The sequence below is a fragment of the Schistocerca gregaria genome, chromosome 4 (assembly GCF_023897955.1).
Source record: "Schistocerca gregaria isolate iqSchGreg1 chromosome 4, iqSchGreg1.2, whole genome shotgun sequence".
NCBI classification, from domain to species: domain Eukaryota; kingdom Metazoa; phylum Arthropoda; class Insecta; order Orthoptera; family Acrididae; genus Schistocerca; species Schistocerca gregaria.
Window position 1 is genome coordinate 377,829,636 of NC_064923.1, and position 22,346 is coordinate 377,851,981.

The following is a 22,346-nucleotide window of genomic DNA, read 5'->3' on the forward strand; positions in this document are numbered from 1 at the left end:
GAAGCTATCTCAAAACTGTACGAAGTCAAAGTAAAGCACGGTATCCATTTATTTTGTTGTTATTGATCTGGTGAATCTAATAAAGCACGTCCCACACGTGTATCTGCAGTAGTTTTCCAGAACACACAGAGAAGCAAAGAAATAATTTCGTAATTTTTTTAAATTTATTAACTACTTGTCCCAATTTGTTTTCTAAATTCCAAACAATTGCACCAAGGTTTCAGCAGAAGTTCTAGAGAATTTATTTTAGAAAAAATGATGATATTAACGTTAACTGTAAGTGTATGAAAGTGTCAGATAATCTGCTTTTATTAATACCATAGCACACGTGAATTCATGTTAAACCGGGAAAAACAAAACTCAGTTTTAATGAAGTTGTACAGTGCACATACAATTTCACAAAACAATTACAAAAAAGTTCAAAAATGTCTTCACCGAGTTCAATGCATTTAGCTGTACGTGTATGAATATATTTTGTTGCTCGTTCCAGTTTCACAGGGTTGTTCTTAATTTAATTTATTCCATTCATAGTGCGAACAAGTAATGCCACATTTGTATTGAATTTGTCCTCATGAACTACGTCTTTCATCCATCGACACACACAAAAATCCGTTAGTGTTAAATCGGGTGATCTGGGTGGCCACAGACGTGTAGCACCACGACCAATCCATTTCAGGGGAAAATGTTCATTTAAATGTGCAGTACCGGCTTTGGTGAAATGTGTAGGTGCGCTGTCATGTTGGAAATACATTTGCAATCGCGTAGCAAGTGGAAAACCTTCGAGCAAGCGGGGCATTTCTTCTTGAAAGAATTGTAGTTACATCTCGCCAGTTAGACGTCCTGGAAAAATTAATGGTCCAATAAAATGTATGTTAATTATATCACACAACACATTTACGCTAAATCGCTGCTGGAAATTGCGTTGCACTGGTGCAGGTGGATTTGCTTCAGACGATACGTGTTCGTTATTTAAATTGTTAATACCATGTCGCGTAAACTGTGCCTCATCAGAAAATAAAATGTATTTGTGTAACTCCCGACTAGTATTTAGCCTGTAACACAACTCCAAGTGAAGGGCAGGATGTTTCGGATATAAATTATGCACTTTTTGTTTATGGTAACGATACAGATTACTGTACTTCAATGTACGCCATACCTTAGATTATGAAATGCCTAATCGTTGATAAATACGTCGTGTACTGGTACCCGGGCTACGTTCAACAGCATCCATAATATCTTCATTATCATCGTCACATATCGAACGCTCCTACTGATTATGAACGCTAGGAAGAGAACCTGTCTCCCGTAATATTCGAAGTACTCCACTAATGGTTCGTGCAATCCTCTGAGTTGGATAACATACGCGATATCCGTTAGCTGCAGCCGTAGCATTACCATCACATTTGCCATAAATGAACACCATATCGGAATATTCTTTTGTCGTAAATTTGGAATGCATCCGTATTTCATAAATAATCGACAAACTACAACAGTTACTGTGTGGTTTCGCTTGAATACACTGCTGTTATTATGTTCTTTCACTGAACAATACAGGAAACTAACTCGTTTAAAGGTTAGGAGACGAGTGAAACAACTCACTGCCAACAACCACATAACCACGCTTAATCGAAAGTAAACAAATTTACTTGAACAATAATCTTTGCTTCTCTGGATGTTCTGAAAAACTACTGCAGGTACACGTCTGGGACATGTTTTATTAGATTCACCAGGCCAGTAGTAACAAAATAAATGGAAATCGTGCTCTAACCTCGTACAGTTTTGCAATGGCTTCATATTAGCGAAGTTCCTAAATTTCAAGCAAAATCTTTTATTAGCCTTAACTACGTGACCAAATATTTGCTCGCCTATGGTTATGTGAACTTTTTTCTTTAGTTTTACTTATAGAATGACATATTAAAGTATTTGCATATCTTCGTGAATCATCCTGTATACTGCTCATGCACGCATGAAATATGGACTTTCGACTGATAACTGTTACTAAACGTCTGTACAGGTTCATATCAAGGTGTAACACATCGAAACCTGTTTGGTTCAATGCCTCCTGCTCGCCAGTAGGACATGATTCAAGCTGATGGAGATCGTATTCTCATATGGGGTCTGCCATTATCATCAGAGAAAAATATAGGAACCACGTCTCGGACACTAAATTATTTTAATTTCCGTGCCCAGGAGATATACATCAAAATTTTCAGATGGTTCATATTGCTCTAATCACTTTTGGACTTTACATTTGAGATCATCAGTACCCTAGATTTAGGAATACTTAAACCGAACTAACCTAAGGACATCACACACATCCATGCCCTAGGCCGGATTCGAAAATGCGACCGTAGAAGCAGCGCGGTTCCGGGCTGAAGCGCCTAGAACCGCTCGGTCACAGCGGACGGCTCACAATTTTCGTGTCCATTATTCCACGGACTTATTTTTCACTACTGAGCACCACATCATCTTGAGACCATATGATTTTCACATTGTGGTAACTTAATTAATAACAGATGGCCTCAATCTCTCAAAATTTACAACTGTCTTCCTGCTGAATTGCCATACAATACTGCTTAATATCAAGATCCCGAGGTATAATATGGTTGTGGTTATCCTCTGCCGAGATGTTCTCAGACTAAGAAGATTCCTGATTCGCTACTACTTCTCTGCACTCTGAGACGTATAAAGCTTCAAGAGTATTCTCTCTAAGAGCTTCTACTTAATGTAAGATGACTCCTTGCTTACTCCTGGTTGAATATCGGATGTCTCGGTGACGTCTCTTGTTTATATTACTCCAATTCTCGTGAAACAGTGTGTTTAAGGGTAAGTATTTCGATGATACTAAAGAGTAGATTTTATGTACTATGGGTTTAAAACTACATTCGCCATCTTAGAAGAAACTGATACACCCCCAAATTAGTGCCTCGTTGTCCATTCTTGCAGAGAATTCGTAAAAACTCAGAACGCAGCACGTGTATATTTGACAATGTACGCCCAGTGGCTCCTAAACAGTACTCCGTCGGCGACCGACGCCTTCAGCAACACAGTGCAGCACTCGAACGATACCGAATTTGGTCACAATGTGAATCAAATCATTTAGAGTATTACTTCAAGTCATTCCGGATCACTCCAAGAGCTAAAATAAGAAAAACGATTTGATTTGAATTGAAACTGGTCGCTGAAGCGTACGAACGTTGTCAGAATGGTTTGAAGAACAGTCCGCTTGTGTGGGCCCAAGATCATTTACTCTCAGTTCCACTGTTCCCTTCAGCGACGTCATCGGGCGTGATGTACGCACCTTGGATTCAGCTTCAACGAATCTCCGTTATTTGTGAGGCATTTGAGGAGCCATGGAATATAGTGGTTCGCATCGCTTTGCGGATCTCCGAAAATTGATGCCACAACTTGTCGCCATCGTTATCTTGGTGACAGGAAGCAGTAGGTAGGTCTCCTGGATGATATGATGTGGCCCAGCACAGCTACCTCTTCTGAGAGAACACGTTTACATCAGAATATGGGTTACCCGTCTATATCTTTGCAAGCCACCTTACGACACGTTGTGGACGACACTTTGTGTATCACTGTCAATATTCTCCGCTTTGTTGTCCCAATAGTGAATGTTCAATGGGATGAACGATTGTTGGTAAGTGTCTCTGTGCGCTCGGATCTAATTTTAGCTTCATGGTTTCTTGGAGCGATAAGTAATATATTACATACGCTCACAGTTTTAGCAGGAAACTACATCGTGACGTATAATGCATCTCTTAGCGTCTAAGACTGTAGGTGGAAGAATTTCCGTGATCCTTTCTCGGTTACTAAGTGAACGTGCGAAGAAACGCGCTGCTCTACTTCGGATATGCTGTGTCTCCTCCATCAATCATACCTGCTATGGGTCGCAGGCTGACGAGCAATATTCAAGTATTGGTGGAACGAGGGTTTTGTAAACTATCCCCTTCGTGGGTGGACTTCACTTCCAGAGATTCTTCCAAAAAACCTCAATCTGACAGTGGCCTCACCTACGCTTACAGTCAGCCACTGGCCTTACATACGATTACAGTGAGGATTGCAACTGACATCGTGCCGCAAACATATTCATAGATACTGTATGGAAGTCACTGCTCCCAAAGATGGTTCTGCAAGTGTGTAATCGTACCATTATGGGTATTTCAGGTTGTTTATACGCAATATATTAAATTTGTTTATGTTGTGCGTTACTTGGCACTGTACCAAGCGTCGATCCTTTGCTGGTCTTCCCGTATTTTCGTTGTCACTTCTCTATAAACTAAAGAGCCAAAGAAACTGCTACACCTTCCTAATATCGTGTAGAGCCCCCGCAGAAGTGCCGCAATACAACATGGAATGGACTCGACTTATATCTGAAGTTAGAATTACATTAACACCTTCAGCTTCCTACGGGCGTTGATATGTATCAACGGGGACAGGTGAAATTGTGTACCCCGAGCGGGACTCGAACCAGCGACCTCATGCTTACATGGCAGACGCTCTATCCATCTGAGCCACCGAGGGCACAGAGGATAGCGCGACTGCAGGGACAATCTCGCGCACGCCTCACGCGAGACCCGCATTCTCACCTTGTATGTCCACACGCTACATTCGTTGTGTCGCGCCCCAACACTCTCATTACTCGTGGAAGACATTCTTACCAAGTCCCGTAAGAGTTCGGGCAATATGTGTGCATCCGCACAGAAGGAGAAGGTCACGGCCGGTGTTGCCAGAACTATATACTTATAAGGATATGGTGTCTGTTCATTCGGACAGTATATTTGAAGTAGTGCTGGAGGAAAGTGGCACCATGAATCCTGCAGGACTGTCCATAAATCCGTAGGAGTACGAGGGGGTCGAGACCTCTTCCGAACAGCACGTTGTAAGGCATCACAAATATGTTCAATAATGTCCATGTGTGGGCCGTATGGTGGCCAGCGGAAGTGTTGAAACTCAGAAGAGTATTTCTGGAGCCACTCTGTAGCAATTCTGAACGTGTGGGTGTAGCATTGTCCTTCTGTAATTGCGCAAGTCCATAGAAATGCACAATGGACGTGACAGAATGCGGGTGATCAGACAGGATGCTTACGTACGGGTCACCTGTCGTATCTAGACGTATCACGGGTCCCGTATCACTCTAATTGCACACGCCTCACATCATTACAGAACCTCCAAATCCTGGATCAGTTTCCTGCTGACACGCTGGGACCATGAATTCATTCGGTTGTCTCCATACCAGCACATGTCCATACGCTCGGTACAACTTGAAACGACACTTGTTCGGCCAGGCAACATGTTTCCAGTCATCAACAGTCCAAAGCCGGTACTGATGGACGCAGGCGAAGAATGAATCGTAGTCATCAAGGGTATAAGAGAGGGGCTTCGGCTCCGAAAGCCGATATCTATGATTTTTCGTTGAATCGTTCGCACGCTCACACTTGCTGACGGCTCAGTATTGAAATCTACAGCAACTTATGGAAGGGCTGCTCTTCTGGTATGTTGAACGATTCTCTTCAGTCGTCGTTGGTCCAGTTCTTGCAGGATCTTCTTCTGACCGCGGCGATGTCGGTGGTTTGATGCTTTACCGGATTCCAGATATGCAAGGTACACTCGTGAAATGGTCGAACGGGAAAATCCCCACTTCATCGCTACCTCGGAGATGTTATGACAAATCCCTCGTGCGGCGACGATAACGCCACATTCAAACTCACTTAAATCTAGAAACGGAAATGAGCGTTTGGTGTCATTGGCCGGGATGCCCCTTGCGGGGCAGGACCGGCCGCCTTGGTGCAGGTCTTATTACATTCGACGCCTCATTGGGCTACCTGCGCACCGGATTGGGATGAAATGATGATGGAGACAACACAACACCCAGTCCCTGAGCGGAGAAAATCCCCAACCCAATCGGGAATAAATCCCGGGCCCGTAGGCTGGCAGTCCGTCACGCTGACCACTCACATATCGGGGCGGTCACTTAAATCTTGATAACTTGCCATTCTACAGCACTAACTGGCCAAGTAACTGCACCAAGCACTTGTTGTCTTATACAGGCGTTGCAGAGCGCAACGTCGTATTCTGCCTGTATACATATCTTTGTATTTGACTATGCATGACTATATCAGTTTCATTGGCGCATCAGTGTATAGCAGCATCAGCAGCGAAAAGCCTAATCGAACCACCGAGGTTATGTATCACGGGCAGTCACATGAAAACTAAACTAATGAAAAAGCTAAGTAAACTGTTTATTATTTTAAATGTAATCGCAATAACTTGACGCATTTATCTCATTGTGTGGCAAGACAGTCAGTGCCCTCAGGGAAAAATGTCTGCGGTTGCGGACGGAACCTTGTTTGTACCAAGCCGTACATCTCACCGTCCATAGCAAAACGACGGCCACGAATGTCTTTCTGAACGCTCAACGTACTTCTTTCGTAGCTTATTCTACTGAGAACCTCGTGTCTTGTCAGTCAATTTCCTCAAAATTTTTGAAATACATCTTCCTCTCTTTTCCGTTTTTAGCAAAGTCATTGATCTATATACTGCTGTGTTCCACAACTACATTCTTAGAAATTTCACCAATTTCCTCTACAGTTTTTCTGTTTCTGGATAGAATCCTCAAATTCAGGCCTATGTTTGATACCGATCTACAATGATTTGTTAGCTGTGCTAGTATGCTACTTATATCCAGGTTGTTTCGTCCATCAAGCTAACGGAATGTCTTCACTTACTACAATACAAGGGGTCCAAATTTCCGTTCTTCGGTAACCCGTCTCTAATGCAATTGTCCATGAGTGTTCACTGCACTATCTACATCTACATACATACTCCGCAATCCACCATACGCTGCGTGGCGGAGGGTACCTCGTACCACAACTAGCATCTTGTCTCCCTGTTCCTCTCCCAAACAGAACGAGGGAAAAATGACTGCCTATATGCCTCTGTACGAGCCCTAATCTCTCTTATCTTCTTTTCGTGGTCTTTCCGTGAAATGTAAGTTGGCAGCAGTAAAATTGTACTGCGGTCAGCCTCAAATGCTGGTTCTCTAAATTTCCTCAGTAGCGATTCACGAAAAGAACGCCTCCTTTCCTCCAGAGACTGCCACCCGAGTTCCTGAAGCATTTCCACAACGCTCGCGTGATGATCAAACCTACCAGTAGCAAATGTAGCAGCCCGCCTCTCAATTGCCTCTATGTCCTTCCTCAGTACGACCTGATAGGGATCCCAACCACTCGAGCAGTACTCGAGAATAGGTCATATTACTGATTTATAAGCGGTCTCCTTTACAGATGAACCACATCTTCCCAAAATTCTACCAATGAACCGAAGACGACTATCCGCCTTCCCCACAACTGTCATTACAAACTTGTCCCACTTCGTATCGCTTTGCAATGTTACGCCCAAATATTTAATCGACGTGACTGTATCAAGCGCTACACTACTAATGGAGTATTCAAACATTACAGGAGTCTTTTTCCTATTCATCTGCATTAATTTATATTTATCTATATTTAGAGTTAGCTGCCATTCTTTACTCCAATAGCTCGCATCTCGTGGTCGTGCGGTAGCGTTCTCGCTTCCCACGCCCGGGTTCCAGGGTTCGATCACCGGCAGGGTCAGGGATTTTCTCTGCCTCGTGATGGCTGGGTTTTGTGTGATGTCCTTAGGTTAGTTAGCTTTAAGTAGTTCTAAGTTCTAGGGGACTGATGACCGTAGATGTTAAGTCCCATAGTGCTCAGAACCATTTGAACCATTTGAACCTTTACTCCAATCACAAATCCTGCCCAAGTCATCTTATGTCCTCCTACAGTCACTCAACGATGACACCTTCCCGTACACCACAGCATCATCAGCAAACAGCCGCACATTGCTATCCACCCTATCCAAAAGATCATTTATGTAGAAAGAAAACAACAGCGGAACTACCACACTTACTTCGGGCACTCCAGATGACACCCTCAACTGCGATGAACACTCACCATCGAGGACAATGCGCCGGGTTCTATTACTTAAGAAGTCTTCGAGCCACTCACATACTTGGGAACCAATCCCATATGCTAGTACCTTATTTAGGAGACTGCAGTAGGGCACCGAGTCAAACGCTTTCCGGAAGTAGAGGAATATGGCATCCGTCTGATACCCTTCATCCATGGAAGCCGTGCTGATGCATGGACAGCAACTTCTCTGTCTCAAGGAAATTCATTATATTCGAACTGAGAATATGTTCGAGAATCCATCAATAAACCGATGTTAAGGATATTGTTCTGTAATTTTGAGGATCCGTCCTTCTAGCCTTGTTATAGACAGGCGTCATCTGCGCTTTTTTCCAGCCGCTCGGGACTTTACGTTGGGCAAGAGATTCGCGAAAAAATGCAAGCTAAGTAAGGAGCCAATACACTAGAGTACTCTCTGTAAAACCGAATAGGAATCCCATCAGGACCTGGAGATTTATTTATTTTCAACCCATTCAGCTGCTTCACAGCCCTAGGTATGTCTATCACTATGTCCTCCATACGGGAATCTGTACGAGACTCAAACGGCGGTATGTTTGTACGATCCTACTGCGTGAAAGATTTCTCAAATGCTAAATTTAAAATTCCAGCTTTCGTTTTGCTGTTTTCCGTTGCCAGGCCTGCCTGCATGATTCGCCGCCAGCCGCGGCGGAATCCGCTACAGTGACGAAGTCCACGCGCCGTTGATTTATTCCCTGATATTACTGGAGCTACGCTAGACTCTAACGGCCCGTTGCGGAGCACGGCTAGCCGTAAACCCAGCGTCCATCACCTTTCTTGTAGCGCAGCGGGCGGCGGGAGCGCCCAGGCGCTCGCTAACAGATGGCGAACTTCTCACACAAATTTGCCCTTTTACTCCTTAGAGTTTTTACTGGCCGAGCTCCCGCTGTGTCGTAAGACGTCACTTATCATCCTAAAACCCACAATTTACGGTTTCAGCTCCTCTGTGTTCCCGCGTGTGTCCTACAAATTTTCTCCGTGGTTTATGTCAGTAGTTTCATGGTAAAACTGGCTGCTATTAATCGCAGGTGATACACTGCTCAATGCAGTATTACTAGATACAAAAACTATTTGAGTCTAGTATAGCACTTAGAGCATGTGACAAATAAGGAAACCGGGTAATCAACTGTTTCTGCAATGCCGTGTACTGTGTTATGATGCTACACTGCTGTACATGGCTACACATGAACCAATGCATAGTCATATAGCCTTGTCTTGGTTTATACAAGATCATGAAACACATTTCTAAGTTGTTGATAAAATTGCCGTGTTTTGTTTCAACAAAAAATTCCTACAGTATTATGTAGTGTCCTGGCCAGCAACAAAGTCACAAAATAATTTTACTGTGCACATATTTTTTCGTATGTTTACGAGTTACAGGGCAGATTTTCCTTCCATGGCGTTATTTGTACAAAGAGATGTGTCAGACTATGATAGAATTTTCTCATATTGAGAAATGAGAAGGATCGGCCTGTTTTACTTGAAATAGCCAAGATCGCGTAAACATTTCTTTAATTTCGACATCCGGTGTTTACAGGGTTTGCCATTATCTTGATCTCTCAGGATGACGGCAAAGCCTGTCGATAAAGGTTGTCTATGAGAAAGAAATATTTATGTGATTTTAGCTATATAAATTTCTTTTATCACACTGAATACGACGAGTTATCGTCTGCAGTCATGACAGGCAATAAAGCTTATTCTGTGCCACATAGCTTTTGAAGATACATTGTAGCTTGCAGTGGGTTACATGTTGTCACTTTATTAGTTGACTACTAACAGAAGTCCTGTATTTTTCTGTTTGTGTGGTGGTTATGAGACTGATACCACTAGCACAGGATTAAATAAATTATTGGCAATGGTTGGTAGGTAGAAAATATGAATGTTAATGATGCTGCCCTGCTCCCTCGCTGACTATTACAGTGCTGCCGCCGCAGACCGCTATTATGAAAGCACCCCCCTGCCCGTGTTTGAAGAGGTAGAGAAGATCAGCAGCCGGCAGAGCTCTAGTAACCAATATTTATTCAGTCTCCGACCATGTGAGACATTGGAAAGGTTGTTACTTACGAAGAGCTCTTGCTTAGTACGGAGACTTAGAGGGGTTTTGGGGATAGGTCACAACTAGAAAGAAATACCAGATTTAACATAAAAACTTAGGGTATTTAGAGAGTAAAGGTTCGCAACATTCAGCTGCGGGCAGCCTTCACTAACGTCAAACATTAGTAAGGAAGAATATATGAAAGTAAGCTAAAGTGCAAAAGAAATACACAACTAAATGGAAATTTACTGGCGCTATACAAACTCCAGTACAGGGATAGATGCAGACTGATGAAGCACATTTGCTGAAGCCAGAGAGTGAGTACTCAACAACGAGATACTGGTCCAGGTGACGAAAGAGGGAGGTCGCTGTTAAATCATTGACAACTTACGTGGAGGGGCGTTGTGAGCAAATTAATAACTTGACCACTGCCAAAATATGTTTCCAGATCTCGCTGTCTTAATACTTCAGCAATAATTACAATAACATCTCTTTTCCCTTAGTATGTTTTCTCTTGGAATGTTAAATAATGGCTTAGACTGCAACTCAGAACTGAAGGAACTCGAAAGAAAATTGATACAAAAAAACAATCAGAAGACTGATCTTTTTTTGCGACCATAAGTGGTTTTGAACCTGCTAAATGCAAAGATATAAAAAGACAGACTAGAGAGATATGTTTATATTCCGCACACCCTCCTTACCTTTAATCTCTGTTGATCCATTGTGGAATGTGGATGGCGATCGCTCAAATATTTACCAAGGAAAGTGGCCATAGAGTCGTGTTTTGAGAACATATTTTTTTTAGACAACCAGTTTCTGCATCTCAGCAATGCCGTCCTAAGGCCCCTAATGGCTCTGAGCACTATGGTACTCAACTTCTAAGGTCATCAGTCCCCTAGAACTTTGAACTACTCAAATCTAACTAACCTAAGGACATCACACACATCCATGCCGGAGGCAGGATTCGAACCTGCGACCGTAGTGGTCGCGCGGTTCCAGACTGTAGCGCCTAGAACCGCTCGGCCACCCCGGCCGGCTAAGGCCCCTATTTAGTCCCTGTACAGACAGTCAGATGTATCGATACTTACACATCGCAGTCGTCAAATCTGCAAGCCGTGAATTCGTGGAATGTTTGCTTCGAAGACTTGTCTGTACATGGAGTGCAGGCGGACCTGGTTGTTTTAAATAAAATAACTTCGCAGATCAAACGGCTGTTTGGCGATTCTCCTGGGTAAACTCCATACCTTAGATAGTTCTATGTTTTCTTTTGCGACGCAGTCTTAGAAGGAAGACTACCACAGAAAAATGCAAAATGCGTAATATGGGCACAATTTGTTATGACATTCATATGTTGCACCAAGAAATCTCATTGGACACTTTGGTGCAAAGTACACAATCTATCGTGATTCTCATTAAGAAAAGTATTGGTTTTTAAGGCCAACAATTGTTCTTTAGCCACTAGTTGATACTTCTCGTTGACGAAAAAGTAATCTTGTAAGTAAGAAATAATTTTGTTATAAAGTTCGAGGTTAGCAAGGATTTTCTTGATGGACTCTGAATTTTACCAGTGGCGTAATTCGGAGCATCAAAAGCTATCAATCTGAAAATTTATTTCAAAAAAATTGTTAGGCACCGTTCGTACAAGGTACGATTGTCTCACAACAGCAGCTTGCGTGCAACAGAAGACTATTGTAACTCGTCCTAGGCAATGCTACCGCTGAAGTATGCACGTGCGGCACTAAATCGATGTTTTACGGAATTTTATCCGAGCACTGCACTTGTGTTGTCGTTTACACTGATTCTTCTAAGCAGGATAATTCCGTCGGCTGTGCTATTTCCAGACTGTATCGTCAAGATTTGCTTACTTGGTACATTTACAGTGTATGATGCTGAAATACATGCGACCTTGAGGGCACTGGAGAAGGCGGGGTGGCTTTGTGCTACAAAATTCCTCATCTGTACCGATTCCCAAAATGGTCGTCAGGCTATCGATCACATGCAGCCAGCCGAAAAGTATCTTCAGTTGTTTCATGACACCCTTTTCCACTTACAGAGTCAGGGAAAGAACGTGTCATTTGCTGGGTACTATGGCACGTTGGGATTAAAGGTAAGGAAGCAGCAGATACAGCAGCTCAGGATGCCTGTTATGAAGAAACGATTTCTGAATGTGCTACTCCTGTCCATGCAGTTACCTCGCTCTTGAAACACTTCATCATGCGTCTGTGGGAAGAGGAGTTAAGGGTTGGAGAACAGCGAGCTGAGGCCCGTGAAACCAACGTCAGACCGTGGCGTTCCTCCTTCCAGTTACAGCGACAGGAGCAAGTACTTATAACGCGCCTCCGGATAGGACACTGTGCTCTGACGCGAGGATTCCTCCTTCGGCAGGAAAACCCACCGGTGTGCGGTGCTTGTGGTGAACACGTTTCTGTACGGCACATTTTAACTGAAGGTGTTTTATAACAAGCCATGAGGCCGCAACCCATTTACCAGTTGACTTGTCCTCAAATTTAGGTGGTAACGAATCGAATGTGGTTCGTGTTTTAAGGTTCTTTTGTGCTGTCTGATCTTCTCAATAGTGTCTTGCGTAGAGTATAAGGTGTTTGTAGCTACTGCTTTATCGTTTATATTCCAATTGATCGTGTAATCTCAGTTCCTTGTTGCAATATTTTAGATGTTGTTTGGTTATAGTCTATGTATTTTACCTACACATCGACCCGAGGAATCTGTCTTTTGCTGTTTTGTGTCGAAATGTGAGTGAGAGAGTCCTGGGATGGCTGGGGATTCCACTTTTTACTTTATATTTTGCTGCATGCTTCTAACAACCCATAACCACACTTGAGAGGCTCATTTCCAAAACTTACCAAATCTATAAGATCTACTTTAACAGGAGAGACTAAAAATGTTTTATAAGTACTGTAGCATTAGAATATGTTTTGTAGCTTTGTTTCAAACAGATGCTGACACTCATAACCCCAAATATCTCTGCCAAAAGCTTGTTTTATTAATAGCGGTTGCATAGATAAAGATCGATTTTGCACCGTTTGGCCGAAAACTGCGTTACGTTTGGTAGATGTTGTTTTGGAGTTTTTGTTGGTGATTCACAATGTTCACGTGATATATGACCCCATAATTTTATTAAAAAACTTGCAGTCAACATAAAAAACTCCAGACGCGTACTTACAACATTCAGTGTCATGTAAATCAGTATCGTCCATGTTGTGTGTGGTGTCATTACAAAGAAGAGCCGCGATTGACTGCCGAGACTTGTTACTTTTTGGAAACGAAATAAAACTGGATTTGGTACTCTTCGCCTCGAATAGCAAGTTTTAAGGGGAAATGTATAACGGATTTGGTACTTTTAGGGCACACATAAGAGATCTTGTTACGTGTTTAATGGTGCTAAGTAGTGCTGCCATCTGTTATCTTTTTTCAACTTTTCGGATTCGATACATTCTGAAAACCGGCTTCTCACTTTGTAACCTCCCAACTATATTTGTACCAGCCTGCAATTTAGCCCAGCTTTATATCCCTCACTATAAAAGTCTACGTATTGCTATAACTATGTCCCCACAAGCTCGTATACTGACCTTCCGCTAAACAGAATCTCATATGAACTGAACTGTAATTTACCTGAAAGGAATTGGTCTATATATTAAATGCGTAACTGCAGTAAACGATTATCTGTCCCTAATCAAAATGACCACTTACTTCTCTCTCGACAACATTGTTGCAGATTTCTTGAAACCACAGCAGCAAACAGCGAGCAGGCAGTAGCTAAGCTAAATTTATGTTTCTAAATACATATTTAAACTATTACATGTTGTAATGCCTAATGATAAACAGTGACGTCGGCAGAGTAACTATTCGTTAGTGAAGTGTGAAGTTGTTCACACGAGTTCTAAAAGAAACGTGCTTTATTTCGATTAGGCGATAAGTCACACAAATCTGAAGGCTGTAAATTGAAAGAAATACTTAGGGATTATAAATAACCTAAATTGGAACTGTCACATAGATAATGTTATGGGTAGTGCAAACCAAAGACTGCGATTCATTCGCAGAACACTTAGAAGGTGCAACAGGTCTACTAAAGAGACTGCTTACACCACGCTTGTCCCCCATATTCTGGTATATTGCTGTGCGGTGTGGGATCCGCATCAGGTGGGATTGACGGATGATATCGAAAAAGTACAAGGAAAGGTAGCTAGTTTTGTATTATCTCGAAATAGGGGAGATATTGCCACAGACATGGTAAATGAATTGGCGTGGCAATCATTAAACAAAGGCGTTTATTGTTGTAATAGGTTCTTCTCATGAAATTTCAAAACATTCTGTTGGCACCCACCTAGATAGGGAGAAATGATCATCACGATAAAATAAAAGAAATTAGGTCGCTCACAGAAAAATATAAGTGTTCGTCCTTCCCGCCTGCCGCTCGAGAGTGGAACGGTAGAGAGAAAGTTTGAAGGTGGTTCATTGAACCCTCTGCCAGGCACTTTATTGTGAAGAGCTGAGTAATCACGTAAACGTAGATGTAGATGTCGTAAGAAATGATATTCCAAGACAACGATTTTAGAGCGAAGTATGTATTCAAAGAGGCAGCTCTTCACACGTAACACTGGTCTGAAAAGCACTGTGCTTAAAAAAGCGAACAATGATTTTAAAACGGTGCAATGTTTACAAAGAATTTCTACAAAAACAAAACAGTTCAATCAGTTAGTGTGTTAGTGCATGACTCAGGGAAGTGGGTTGGCATTTCTCTCAGCCCTGAGGAAGTTAATAACTCATAGCTGCGCAGTGCTGCAGTATCACCTGAAACTTCTTCTCTTCAAATATAATAATATTATTGAAAATTTATATCTGTTTCGCCTTCCAACATATACATCACGTTCATTCTTGTTGTCCTTTACAATCAATCTTGCTCGCCGGTGTTGCCGAGTGGTTCTAGGCGCTTCAATCTGGGAGCGCGCGACCGCTACGGTTGCAGGTTCGAATCCTGCCTCGGGAATGGATGTTTGTGATGTCCTAGGTTAGTTAGGTTTAAGTATTTCTAAGTTGTAGGGGACTAATGGCCTCAGATGTTAAGTTCCATAGTGCTCAGAGCCATTTCAAAAATTTGAACGAGCAATCTTCCTTCATGTAACAGATACAATCACAAGTCAACACAGCACTACAGAATACGTCCCTCTCCTGCCACACTCCAACAAAGAATGTATCAGACTACGCAGAGGCAAAGCCTGTGCCACGACAAGAACAAAGATTATTAAACAGTAACGTCACTTGCTCTCTCTCTCACGTGCACATCGATGACATACAAAAATCAAAATGACATGACCATCCTACAATCTGTACTCTTTTAGTTGTATACGGGCGCTGATGGCCTCGCTGTTGAGCGCTCTATATACAGCAACACCAGCACCGTGTCTGGGACAATAGCAGACACAGGGTCCAGAGAGGACGGCAGCCGGTACAGACGCGTAACTTTGATCAAGGAGCTGTTAAATGGCCGATATCCGCAGAGGTGTCGAGTGGCGCTCAAAGCCGGAGAGCGGCGTCGCGATCGGCCCCGGAGACGGCAGAGGGCGCCGGCCGGCCACCTGCTCGTTGACATTCGAGCGACTGGGGGCGGTCTGCTGTGAGGCGGCGTCGCCCCTAACGTGCCGGCGCCCTGCTACCGGATTCCTCCTCCTCCTCCTGCTGCTCCCCCTCACCCTTCCCCCACACCACCCAGCCCGCACATACACGGCTGAGCAGCCCCACCTGCCAATGATCTGTTTGCTGCGGCGTCGCGCGACGGAGCTCAGATGGGACACTGCCGTTTGAGGGTATCCTGTTGCTTCCTCGCCTTGCCTCGTCCTCCATCACGCACCTCCAGCTGCAGTCCGGCTTCGCTTAGAGGCAACGCGAGGTACGGCTAGAGCTGTGATGGAACTATCTAACACCTGTCACTAGACGTTTTCGTTAGTGCAAGTAATTCAAATGATCAGCTTTGGAAATTCAGTTAGATGCGGTCATAACACGAACCTAGCAACTCTCTGTAAATGGAGAAATCAGAGACGTAGCACAGAACAGGACTACCCCTTTGAACATAGCCTTGTTTATTGTTTTATTTTAAGTATTGGTTAAAAACAGTCTTGGCTGCAATTTTAGTTTTTTATTTTTCAACGACGCGTTTCGTCTTATTTAGGCATCTTCATGTTATCTTTTCTAGATGGACGCGAGAGGCACCAAGATCTGCATAACGCGTTCCCGTACACAGGTGCGAGTAACAGTTACTATGAATGTTATTCGCTCCTGTGAACAGGAACTCGTTATGCAGATCTTGGTGCCTCTCGCGTCCATCTAGAAAAGATAACATGAAGATACCTAAATAAGACGAAACGCGTCGTTGAAAAATAAAAAACTAAAATTGCAACCAAGACTGTTAAGCACTGGTTTGCTGTATACGGATTGGAATAATTTCTGTTTTATTTTAATTTTTCATTGGTGCCACAAAGGAGCGCATTAGTCCTCAATGCATTTTTCACTTAGCCTCCATTTTTCTACGCCTAAAATTCCATCATATTTTGTCGAGTGCTATTTTTTGTCTCAATGTATCCCGTTTGTGTATATTCTTTTTCAGAAAAGATCTCAGTCGAAAACCGCTCCTGATTTCTTACTATGATTCTTCACAGAAAGTGGAGATGTGTTTGTGACTTCGACGAGAATGTCACCAAGGTGCGACGAAATCGAAAATCGAAAAACAGAGAAATATCTTTAACAATTAGCTGCTCCTGTTTGCATATTTACACTACTGGCCATTAATATCGCTACACCAAGAAGAAATGCAGACGAGAAACGGGTATTCATTGGACAATTATATTATACTAGAACTGACATGTGATTACATTTTAACGCAATTTGGGTGCATAGATCCTGAGAAATCTGTACCCAGAACAACCACTTCTGGCAGTAATAACGGCCTTGATACCCCTGGGCATTGAGTCAAATAGAGCTTGGATGGCGAGTAAAGGTACAGCTGCCCATGCAGCTTCAACACGATACCACAGTTCATCAAGAGTAGTGACTGGCTTATTGTGACGAGCCAGTTGCTCGGCCATCATTGACCAGACGTTTACAACTGGAGTGAGATCTGGAGAATGTGATGAACAGGGCAGCAGCCGAACACTTTTTGTATCCAGAAAGGCCCGTACAGGACCTGCAACATGTGGTCGTGCATTATCCTGCTGAAATGTAGGGGTTTCCCAGGGATCGAATGAAGGGTAGAGCCACGGGTCGTAACACATCTGAAATGTGACGTCCACTGTTCAAAGCGCCGTCAATGCGAACAAGAGATGACCGAGACGTGTAGCCGATGGCACCCCATACCATCACGATGGGTGATATGCCAGTATGGTGATGACGAATACACGCATCCAAAGTGCGTTCACCGCCACGTCGCCAAACACGGATGCGGCCATCAGGATGCTGTAAACTGAACCTGGATTCATCCTAAAAAAACGTCGTTTTGCCATTCGTGCACCCAGGTTCGTCGTTGGGTACACCATCGCAGGCTCTCCTGTCTGTGATGCAGCGTCACGGGTAACAGCAGCCATGGTCTCCGAGCTGATAGTCCGTGCTACTGCAAACGTCGTCGAACTGTTCGTGCAGATGGCTGTTGTCTTGCAGACGTCCTCATCTGTTGACTCAGGGATCGAGACGTGGTTGCACGATCCGTTACAGCCAAGCGGATAAGATGCCTGTCATCTCGACTGTCAGTGATACGAGGCCGTTGCGATCCAGCACGGCGTGTCGTATTACCCTCCTGAACCCTCCGATTCCATATTCTGCTAACAGTCATTGTATCTCGCCCAATGCTAGCAGCAATGTTGCAATACGATAAACCGCAATCGCGATAGGCTACAATCCGACTTTTATCAAAGTCGGGAACGTAATGATACGCATTTATCCTCCTTACACGAGGCATCACAACAACGTTTCACCAGGCAACGCAGGGCAACTGCTCTTTTTATATGAGAAATCGATTCGAAACTTTCCTCTTTGAGCACGTTGTAGGTGTCGCGATCGGCGCCAACCTTGTGGGAATGCTCTGTAAAGCTAATCATTTACATATCACAGCATCTTCTTCCTGTCGGTTAAATTTCGCGTCTGTAGCACCTCATCTTCGTGGTGTAGTAATTTTAATGGCCAGTCGCGTATTTGGATTAGGGTAATTAGTGCCTCTTGTTAACAACCAGGTAGCCTTCACAGATTATCTTAACATACGAAGTTTTAATACTGTAAATGAGTAGAAAATACAAAATTTAATGCTATTATTAAAGAGAGAAATAACAATAATAATGACAAAACACCAACATCAATGGACTGGCTGGATAGATACATTTTTATTTTTTCGCTACACTGATAAACCAAAACATTATGACCACCAGCTTAATAGTTTGTTTTTCCGGTTATGGCACGAAATACATCACTGATTCTGCGTAACAGAGTACCGACAGATTGTTGATAGGTTTATGGAGGTATGTGTCATTACATGTCTAAGCACTGATCATGTAATTCCCGTAAGTAACAGGCAGCTGATCTGCGTACGCGGTGATATTGTCCAACCTGGGTTCCGTAAGATTTACATCAAGTGAATTTGGTTCTCGAGACATCAGTGTGAGGTCACTGTAGTGCTCCTCAAACCACTGCAGAACGGTTCTGGCACCGAGTCACGGACAGTAACGCAGCTGAAAGGTGACATCGCCGTCGGGGAAGACAACAAGTATGAAGGGATGCAGGTGATTCGTAGCTGTCAGCGTGTCTCCTCTTAGCATAATACTGCTCCAACTAGGCTGCTTTCTTGGCGAGCTGCATATTTCGAGCCGCTGTTCACCTCGATAACGGCGTTTGCGGAGACCCCCAGCGACGTAATGCATTGAAAATGTGATTCGCGGGAAGAGCCGACACGTTTCCAGTATTCGACGGTCGAATTCCGACGGTTCCGTGCCCACTGCAAACGTAATTGACGATGTGATTGGGTCAACATATGGACACTCTAGGGTGGCCTGCTGCGGAGCCCATGTTCAACAATGTACGATGAACTTTGAGCTCCGAAGCACTTGTACATCCACTGGCATTGTGCTCTTCCGACAAAGATGCCACATATCATCGTCTATCCTACTTTGGAGAGCAAACAAGCCTCTGAACCCCACGTTCTGTGAGGAGAGTGGACGTTCAACCGTTTAGCGCCTAGTGGCAATTTCTCTGTCCTGCCTCCTTTCGTAGACGCTCATACCAGTAGCACGTGAACATTCGATCAGCTTCGCTGTTTTCGACATAATTATTCACAGGCTCTGCATTATAACAATTTATCCTTTCATAAAGTCGCTTATCTTAATGGAATCCCCCAACTGCAGCCCATTTCTTAGCTAGGCTTATCAAACATCTGTCTCTATTTCGCTTACATGAATCTGTTACAGCGGCAATTGCCCGCAGCGTCACTAGGTGCCACCTAACGTCGCAGTGGCAGGTGGACAAAATGTTTTAGCTTATCAGTGTATATCCTAAATAAGAAAATGGCTCTCTTACTGTTTTCAATTATATACCATTATACACCAAATCTCATATAAATTTATTCACTTCAAGGTTGACGTAGAGCCTTCTTCGACATATAATAATTTGTTAATGTACTGCAAACGTCCTAAAATGGTACTATACATCTATACTCGGAAGATGCGTACCACAGGCCAAAGGCGTCATTGAAATTTGAAAATAAAAATATCCAAACCAAGACAGTATTTCCATTTTAAATTTTACTTTATGTTATTTTTATCTGCCGTACTTTCATTTTACGATGACTTTTTGTTTCTTTTAGAAGATCTGAAGAAATTTCAGAGTGACAACCGAAACTAGGAATAAATACAAAGTCCACCACGAATAATGCCATTCTCATTAAAATCCTTCTACATTTACTGACGTTTTAACATATAAAGCAAAATGCTAAAACATTAAAATTAGTGATGTTGCGTCAGTGTTGCAGAGGCTTTTCTCTCTGTAGACTAACTTAATGTGTGCTTCGATATGTAGGAATTCTAACGGTGTCATAATAAAACTGACGCCGGCTTTCCTAGATATCGAAGAGGTGGCGTGTGTCGTCATTTTCTTTATAGCATCGTTCCCGCATTTTCCAAGGATTTTGTAGGGAAATTCAAGTAACTTTATTTGACCGACTGTCGTTGCATAACTTACGCTGGCTGCACTTTATTTTAAAATTCTTTCAAAATATTCCCTTATATACAGTATTGGAGACTTTTTCAAGGTTCTTCAGTCTAAGATGAACGCCATGTGATGGTAAATTTATCAGTTCTACCGCTGCGCTTCATTACATTCCCAGTTACTCTGGCTATACAGTTATCTGAGATTCCGCAATAATGTGAACCACAATAGGAAGAAACGTATTTGGAGAGGTCAGTCACCGAAGTTGGACGGAGGTACATAGGCAAAAACTAGGTAACCGCGAGGAACGTCCCGTTAACGTAACAAACTCTTATAGCGAGCAGTCAAATGAAAACGAGCCAAATGAAAACAAGTAAGTAGGCGGCCAATACCCTCGTGAAAAAATGTTTGCGTTTGCCTACGGAACCCAGTCAAATGAAAACGAGCCGAATGAAAACAAGTAAGTAGTCTGCCAATACCTCCGTGAAAAAATGTTTGCGTTTGCCTACGGAACCCAGTTTATGGTCATGCTTGCACATATTCATCCGATGCAAATCGACGGCCACGTATGTATTTCAAAAATACGTAAATCATATGGGGAGAGGTCGTGAGTGTATGATGTGTAAGGTGTTCCCGGCGAACCTTCTGAAGCACATTCGAAACAACGTTGGCAACATGTGGCTGGGATTTATCAGAATGATGCCTTCCGTAAACTTTCCTTGGCATTTGGACTTGATGGCGAGCTTCAATTTTTGTAAAGTATCCACGTAGGCGTCGTGTGGTAGTGAGGTATGGACTGTTGGACAATCTGAGAAGAATCGGCACGTTTGATATATGGTGCTACAGAAGGCAAGAAAGTACTGACACGAAGAAGAGGTATCATGAGAGGATGTGTGTTAGAAAGCCAGGAAATAACGTCCATGGTACGACTCTGAGGTGTAGAATGCAAAAATTGTAGGGGAAGACAAACAGAGGAATACATCCAACAAATAAATGAGGACGTAGGGTGCAAATATTGCACTGATATATGAGAATTTCGTATCGACCCGCATCAGAGGCGGAATATGAGCCATGAAAAAAAAAAACATTAAGACAATCATTAGGAAATATGATTTATGTCCTGGCGCAGAGCCGATTTTAATAAGGAGAATTGGTAAACTGAATACCAACCCAGTGCAGATTAATGACCCAAAACATCTGCATGTGCATCTACATCTATGTGATTACTCTACTATTTACAGTGAAGTGCCTGGCAGAGGGTTCAATAAAACATCTTCAAGCTGTTTCTCTACCCTCCCATTCTCGATCGGCCTGCGGGAAAAACGAACACTTAAATTTTTCTGTGCGAGTCCTGATTTCTCTTATTTTATCAACAGATTGTTTTCACAATAGGAGCAGAGAAGTGATTATTGGAATTTCATGAGAATATCCCGTCACAACGAAAAACGCCTTTGTTTTAATGGTTACCACTCCAATTCACGCATCATGCCTTGGCACTGTCTCCCCTACTTTGCGATAATACAAAACGAGCTGCCCTTCTTTGTACATTTTCGATGTCATCCGTAAGTCGCACCTGAAGCGGATCCCAAAACTCACCACATTACTTTAGAACAGGGCGGACAAGCGTGGTGTAAGCAGTCTCTTTAGTAGGTGTCCTGCCAGTGATCCGCAGTCTTTGGTGTGCTCTACCAACAACATTATCTATGTGATCGTTCCACATTAGGCAATTTGTATTTGGAATCCCTAAGTATTTAGTTGAATTTACATCTCTGAGATTTGTGTGGCTTATCAAGAAATCGAAATTTAGTGGATTTCTCTTAGTACTCATGTGAATAGCTTCATACTTATCTTTATTTAGAGTGAATTGCCACTTGTCACACCCTACAGGTATATTATCTAAATCATTTTGCAATTCGTTTTGGTCATCTGATGACTTTACAATACCATAAATGACACCAAATTCTGGGAACAATCTAAGACGGCTGCTGATATTGTGTACTATGTCGTTAACATAGATTAGGAACAATAGGAGGCCTAAACATTTCCCAGGGGGAATGCCGGATATTACTTCTTACTCTATGACTACGAACTGTGACCTTCAT